The sequence below is a fragment of the Pteropus alecto genome, unplaced genomic scaffold, assembly GCF_000325575.1.
Source record: "Pteropus alecto unplaced genomic scaffold, ASM32557v1 scaffold88, whole genome shotgun sequence".
In the NCBI taxonomy this organism is placed as follows: domain Eukaryota; kingdom Metazoa; phylum Chordata; class Mammalia; order Chiroptera; family Pteropodidae; genus Pteropus; species Pteropus alecto.
This window is the reverse complement of record NW_006494611.1, coordinates 17226475-17233685: the sequence shown is the minus strand read 5'-3', so window position 1 is coordinate 17233685 and position 7211 is coordinate 17226475. Positions and strand designations below refer to the sequence as shown.

At 38.7% G+C, this 7211-nt stretch overlaps 1 protein-coding gene across 1 annotated transcript in view; it reads left to right on the top strand.

Moving 5' to 3' along the window:
- STAMBPL1 (STAM binding protein like 1) overlaps nt 1-7211 on the top strand; it is a 44072-nt gene that overhangs the window by 15869 nt on the left and 20992 nt on the right. The window lies entirely within an intron of this gene.

Genomic DNA, 7211 nt, shown 5'->3' with positions numbered 1-7211 from the left:
ACTTATACATTAATATATAATGCATTATATATCATATAATATATGTAATATATAAATTGTATAATATATATTGTTATATATAACATGTGTATATATATTATATATGTGTGTATATATGTGTGTATGTGTATGTATGTGTATATATACATATACACATATATAAGCTTTAGTTGATCCAGAAAGGTGTTATTTCCTCCTATTTAATAGATGAAGATAAAGGACACAAAAAAGTTAAGATGCCATAGCATTCCCAGTGCATATGGTGGAACCTGGACTCTCCTACAGGTGTATATGTCTTCAAAAGCTGAGCTGTTGGTGCTGAGGGTGCCCGACCTTCATTCTCGTGTCAGGATGAAAATTGTATTGCACTAAGAGAAATAATTGTTTTATTTCTTAAAGTGCAACTTCAAGGTAGCCTAGACTTACCTCAAAGTAATTTAAAACATACATTGAGAGTGCTGAGTTATTCAATAATCTTTCCTGTAGCAACTGCATCCTTGCTGATTGATCTCATCTAAACCACATTGTTATGGTATATTTAATCTGGAATATTCCTCTAGGGATGAGACAGGCACCTGACACCTAGTGGATATTCACGTATGGTACTTACAAGTATAGAAAAAAAGGCAATAAAAGCTATTTCTAATATTCTGATTACTTTTCATATTTCTCTTATTAATATTTTAGTACATATGTTCTGGGTTACAGCATATTTCTGATTTGCAGTTTTACAGAGGAGTGTAAAGTAACCATTGGTTTTAACGTCCGAATTTTTATTTTTGTTTATTTTCTTTCTTTTATCTTCAGATTTTATTTTGTTGCTCAATTTTTCTGATTTAGTATTTTTATTGTCTTCTCCATTTTTTTACTTTTATTTTTCAATTACAGTTAACATTCAATGTTATTTTAAATTAGTTTCAGTTGTACTTATGTCTAAATTTTTATCTTTTAAAATGAACAGCAAGGATAGGCCTAGGTCATTTTTCTTTTCCTTAAAGCAGGTCCCAGTCTGCAAGGGTGTGACTCAGATCCTTCTTTCTGCCTTTGTCATTTAAGGAGAGGTAATGACCCTTTACTTCTCTATCTAAATCAGATTAGGTCATTGCAGGCCACAGTTTAAGGTTATAACTTCCTTTATTTATCTCCAGCTAAGTATACTGTACCATGTTCTTGCCGGAAAATATGAACACTGACCCAGTGGGGGAAAGAAAGGCTGTTGGTTGACTAATTAGAAATGAGACTCCAGGAGGTGGCGTGAGGTGTTAGGCCTCTCTCATTTGCTTATCCAGTTCATGACAGCATTCAGGTTGAAAGGAGTGCCAGAGAGAAAGATGACGCATTTGGATGATGGCTCACTGGCTTTTTCCCTGGGCTTAACCATAAGGAGACTGACTGTTCACTGCCCAGAAGTATCCTCTCTGTATTCAGGGAATATGGCTTTGTGTATGAAAGTGGGTCAGAACTCTGAGCTTAGCCACCAAAAATGTATTTAAAGAAAGAAAGAGGAGGAAAGTTAAGGGAATTAAGACTAAAAAGATCACAAAGTAAACACTGTGCTAGGTCAGATATTCTTCTCTCTATTCACTCTTGGCATTATTTGCTGCCGGATTTAAAAGACAGAATTGTAGAGCAGCTTCCACATTTGTGTAGGAGAAGTTGAGACATCAAATTGGGACCCAAAAACTCAAAGGATTCTGTCGTTGGGCTGTAAAACTGGGCGGGCATAGGAAGAGTCAACTTTGATAAACTCAAAGCTGTAAAATGTCAGTTTGGGGAGAGAGAGTTCCTACCCCTCCCAGGCCACACATGGAGGACATTCCATTTTTGCCACATGCACTCTGGGCACAGTTAGAAACTGCTCCGTTGGTTCCAGGAGCTATTAGCTGAACCCATGGGACAGGGGTTGTCCTCTGTGTGCTCATTGTCAGTACATGGTTTTGAATACTTTTTCTGTGCCTAGTTCTCCAAGCCCTTCAGTGAGGATTAACCGGAAGTAGACACTCCACTCCCCTACTCCTCTTTAAAAGGTAATTACAGAAGAAAATAGTAGTGTCTTTGGAGGCTACAGTGAGGAAAAGAGGCTAGAGATAAAGGCAAGAAGACAGAAGCTCTAAAGCAAAAAACTCTCAAGAGGTATATGATAGGTTAAATGTGTCACCAGGCTGGGTTCAGATGTTATCACATCACAGGAATGTGGGCTCTACTGGGAGTGGAGAGTAGGGAGCAGGTCGAGATTAAATCAGGCATTTCCGATGAATGTTTTCAATCAGCTGTAAGACTCTGTAGTGATGAAATGGGGCCTTTGAGGAAAGTGAGCCTGGGAGGGTCTAGTAAGGATGACTGGCAAATAGATAATAGACCCACAACTCACTTACATCCAAGTTTACTCCAGGGGCCGCCTTTGCACTGTGTGCTCCAGAGCACATCAAGCCTCCACTGTGAAAAGGGAATTTATATTTTATTTGTGCCTGATATTAGGTATTGTCCATCTGCCTTGGGCATTCTCTGACTATCTCGTTTTGGTATATTTCTGATCCTCCAAATTGCAATGTTTATCTTATCTTTAGCACTTGAAGTCATTTTCAACTTGTCTTCCCACCATAGCTGCTGAAGTGTGAGGGACTAGAGAAGACGGCCCTGCCAGCTTCGTGCCGGGTCTCTCGTGCTGTTAAAGTTCCATGGACGACTTCCTTCCCTGAAGTACCACTTGCTTATAATCATGGCACTTAGGTCGTTTTTCTTTCCTCCTGTTGGAAATGGAGAACCTACATAAAAGTGGCTTATTTTCCTCAGCAGACTAAACATTCAACTTTCCTAATCCACGGCTGTCACCACCTCCCCTGTACCACCCAAGAAACCATTACCTCTGCCCACCGATATCTCGCCTCCTCCCTTGCCCCACATCGCCTGTTCTCAGTAGCATAACCAAAGGTCTCTTTTTAAGTTATGCCATTTACACCACACCTTTGCTCAATACCCTAAATAGCTCCCCATTTCACTCCCGGTGCAAGCGAATGTCCATATGGCGATTCGTAAGGTCTCCTTACCTTCCTTGCCTCATACCCTCTGGCCACTGAGATCTTTTCCCATCATTGCTCTTCACTCTCCCGCTCTAGCCACACTGCCCTCGTTGCTTTTTCTCAAACACACCATGCACTTCCACCTCAGAGCTGCTGCGTTCTTTCCCGTTCCTCACCGCCTTCAAGCCCTTGCTTCATGTTTGGTTTCAAAGCGAGGCCTACCTTGAAAACTCCCATTTAATACTGCAGCCAGCTGCTCAGCCTACCCCTCCACCGCAACCTGGTTCTCTTACTTTGTTCTTTTTTTTTCAAGATGACGTATTACCTTCTAATTATTAAGCAATTTATTTATTTAAAAACTTTATCGTTAATCTGTCTCTCCTGACTAGAAGGTAAACTCCAAAACGGCAGGAATCGTTACCAATTTTATGCCTAGAACATGCCTAGAACAATGCCTAGAACAATGCCTGGCACATCTCAGGTGTTCAGTTGATGATAGAATTAATTAATAGACCTGTCTTAAGAGAATTAAATGAGCTACCTGTAAGTTCTTGAAGGCTGGTACATTTGGGGGTCATATTTTAGCACAGATCTAGAGTTAAATATTTGCTAAGTTTCTCTTACATGCCTGCAAATGTGATGCAGAGAATTCTGTAGACTTTAAGGGAATCGCTTCATTCATTCATTCATTCATACATTCAATAAATATATATTGAGCCCTTATTAAGTAGCAGACACTGTTTTAAACTCAGGATAAAAGATAAATAATAACAAATAAATGCTTCAGGTACTGGGCCTGGCGGTGCTAGGTCTTTTGATTTTTTTTTTTTAAGAGAAGCTGAAATCTGAATTTTTGTATAACTCTCCCAATTTCTAAATGTTGATAACTAACTTTAAAAAAAATTTTACCGTAAGTGAAATTAAACTTTTATGACAACCAAATGTTGCCTGTGGGGCTGTATCTTATAATATCTTCTGTGTTTGTGGGATTATGTGGTACTGATTCTGAAGAAGTCTGAAGCTTCTAGATGGATAAGTGGTAGATCACAGGCTGGGCAGGATTAAGTGAGAGGAAAGGAGGATATTTTTGCTTTTCTCTGTACCTGGGCCAAAGATGTGGAGGCAGGACAGGCAGAGTGAGGCAGGTGGGGTGATGGAGGATGTGTATTTCATTATCAGTACTGGCAATAGTCTCTCCCCTGGGCCACCATGAATCATTCTTTCTAGGTTAAACTTATTGTATTTGTCAGCATACTGCTCCAGCAGCTTAAACAAAGCCCAAGTATTAGACAAGATAGAAATTTGTCTCTGTCAATGGTTTAAGTGTAAGCAAATTAGACCACTCCTCCTCTCTTCTTACTTTGCCATGGATCTTCCTTTTGACCAAAGATGGCTCTCACCTGTGTGCAGGGTTCCAGCTGGCAGGAAGGGCAGAGGTGGATGGAGAAGGGCCTGTCTCTTCTTTTAAAGGGCAGGATCCAGACTTTGATCACAGTACTTCCATTGACATCCCATTGGCTAGAGCTTAGTAACAGGGCTACACCTAACTCCAGGAAAGACTGGAAAATGTAGGTTTTACCTGGGTGGCTTTGTATCAGCTAAAAATTATATTTTTATATTAGAAAAAGAGAATGGATATTGCAGAGTATATAACAAGAAATCTGCTGCATTTGCTCTCGTGGGTCTCAGGTTGTATGAGGTAGGGTACTTCTTACTGTACCCTTAGTTTTCTAATTATTTTAGCAGACCCTAGTAGCTCAAATGGAAGGTGATACTTGACATTTATTTCTTCCTCTTATAGATTCTTCTGGACCATTGTATTGCTGGTTAGATCAAAGTAGCATGAGTTTTTGTTTTGCTTTGTGTGTTTGTATAGTTGATCTGGAGCGGCAGTTTTCAAATATTTTGGTCTTGGGACTCCTTTGCATTCTTAAAAATTACTGAGGATACTGAAAAGCTTTGTTTCTGTGGGTTATATCTATTTATATTCACCATTTAAAAAATAAAAACAGATATTCATAAGAATTTCCAAGTAAGATTTCATAAACTTGAACTCTCTGGAAATCTCCCTTATACAATTATGAGAGATGATGGTAAAAAGTAAATAATGTTGTAGTAGTATTATGAAAATAATATTGACCTCACACACCCCTTAAAAGGATCTTTGGGATCCTATACCACATGTTGACAGCCACTGATACAGAGACCATAACCTGTTTATGTTAACTCTGGTAATTATTTATATTGTAACTGATAAGTGCTAGGGATTAAAAAATAAAGAAATATAAGGCAGGACCATTGGCATAGAGTAGTTAATGGTCAAAAAATATAAGTTGACCAAACAATCTATACACTTCTTTCATCTTAGTTTTGAGGGAATTTGGTTTTTATTTCTGAATTGTAAATTTATACGTGGGAGTTAATAGTGATTGGCAATCTATAGCAATTTAATAAATTCTGATGTTTAAGATATATTTAATTAAATATTTCATACATTTAGAAGCATATTACAGAGAAGTTTGTTTGATTTTTGTGCACACTTACTCCTATTTTGGCCACCCAGCCCTGAATCCACCTGTTCTCACTTGACACATCCCCCCACCTTCTATGGAAGTCTAAAGTGCTCACTATTTGCATTTTCAGCCACTGTTGCTGCCAGGCTGTAGGCATGAGACCTAGGCTCTGCCAATCAGACACCTCCATCTCATAACTCCAAAATAGAAACTAGTGACATGAAGAAATGTGAGGCAGCTCTACATGGTTTTCAGTGCAGCAGCAGGTGTTGGTGGTGGAAGCTGGAGGCTCCCCTCCCCTTCAGACTAGTGTTGCTGTGTGATTTAGGGTGATGTTCCTTGATATATAGTCTCCGAGTCCCATTTCTCTGGCTGCCCTGAAAATTCGTGATCTTTATCCTATGAATTCAGGAGTCAGTGCCTTTGCTTGCAACTAAGAATCCTTCTTGATACATTCACAAATGCAGTGTTTCTCAAAGCAGTGTTTGGAGACCTGAGGTATCAAAATCACCTGAGCCACTTCCTAACACTAGGTGCCTGTTGGTGGGTTTAAAACTCATGGTTTCTGAATCCTTGTGGAGGAGAGTTTCAGGAATCTGCATTTTAAACAAGTCCTAGGCTTATATAATATTTAGGTAAAATGAAATTTAAGAACTGCTGTTCTAATGTTTCCAACTTTTTAAATGATTTGTTCTGTGTTTAAAGAACTGAGTAGCTCCAAACATTTTTGCAAGACCCTAATCAATGACTGGTATATCCTTGTTCCTTTCTCTTCCCACCCAGCTCCAAATTCCCTATAAGCCTCTTTATTCTATCTCTTTTAACTCTTGTAATGAATTCCCTAAATGGAATTACCTACATTCAATGGTGCCAGAATTAATTTAAGTTTAAAACTACACTGTGACTGTAGCTCTCTCCAGGTCATTTTTTTTCTTGTGCATTTCTGTAACCTACAAGCTGAGATCTCCAGGGATCACTGGAGAGGAAGACAGAGGAAGACTGGAACATACCAAGTGACTTTCCTTGAAGGGTTTTCCAGCCATGGATTCGGGCCAGAAAATAACACGGAAAGATTGAATGATCTACTGCTGAGATTTCTAGAGTCACAGAAGTTTATAATTTGGAAGAATGTAACTTAACCTCCTCATTTTGTAAATGAGGAACTGAAGAGAAGATGTGTGTCCATCAAGACATAAGTGATTAGTGGAGTATAAAAGCCCACATAATTTTAGAAGAAGTGGGAAATGGTGATGCAAAGCTTGACCTAAACTAGCAAAAAGAAGGAGATGAGCATTTATTGAATGATTATTTGAACTTGGATACATTCACTTAGTATCTCTGAGCCTCAATTGCAAAATAAAGATTCTAATAGTAGGTAACATTGATATAATATTGACTGTGCTAAAAACTATTCTAAGCACTTTATATGCTAACTCATTTAATCCTTATCACAACTGTATGACAAGGGTACTATTATTTCCTGCATTTTCCACACAGCTGATGTATTTGTTTTCTATTGCTGTTTTACATATCACCACCAGCTTCATGGCTTAAGACGACATATGTTTATTATCTCAGAGTTTTGTGGGTCAGGAAGTCTGGGCACAGCATAACTAGGCCCTCTGCTTAGGGTATATTACAAGATAACAATAGAGGTGTCGACCAGATTAAGGGTCTC